This window comes from Penaeus monodon, chromosome 34, assembly GCF_015228065.2.
Source record: "Penaeus monodon isolate SGIC_2016 chromosome 34, NSTDA_Pmon_1, whole genome shotgun sequence".
Classification (NCBI taxonomy): Eukaryota; Metazoa; Arthropoda; class Malacostraca; order Decapoda; family Penaeidae; genus Penaeus; species Penaeus monodon.
In genome coordinates this window covers 32,274,317-32,274,951 of record NC_051419.1, presented here as the reverse complement: position 1 = coordinate 32,274,951, position 635 = coordinate 32,274,317, and positions in this window count along the sequence as shown.

The following is a 635-nucleotide window of genomic DNA, read 5'->3' as shown; positions in this document are numbered from 1 at the left end:
GTGTTTTTTTATTTGTTGTTTTTATATAAGGAAAAAAGTCGAGGATCGGTGGAGAATTTTATTTGTTATTTTTTGTTCCTGTTCTTGTTATCATTTACTATTTTTCTGTTTTTGTTTTTCTTTTCTTTATTTATTATTTATTTTCTTGATTTTATTGCGTGTTTCGTGTTGAATTTTATTTGTTAGTTTCTTTGTTGATGCTTTTGTTGGCATTAATATAATGTTTTTTTTTTTATATATATCTTTGTTTTTTATTTTTATTTTTTTGGATAGGATAGATTTTTGCTTATTTTTTATTCTTGTTCTTGTTGTTATTAACAGTTTTTTGTATTTTTTTTCCTGTTTTATATATTTATTTGCTTATTTATTTATTTATTAACTGTCGAAGTCTTGTAAATTTTGTAATTCTTGTAGATTTGTATTTGTTGTTATTGTTCTTTTTTCATTAATTATTTTTGTGTGTCATTCCATTCCATTTTTAAAAATCTTTGTTGTCTTTTTCCATTTTCTTCTTAACTTTATTAGTCGTTTTTTTCTATTTTTGTCTTTATTGTCGTTTTTCTATTAAAAATATCCTTTGGTGTTTTTTTAAAAATCTTTATTGTCGTTTTTTTTAACAAAAAAAATTATTGTCG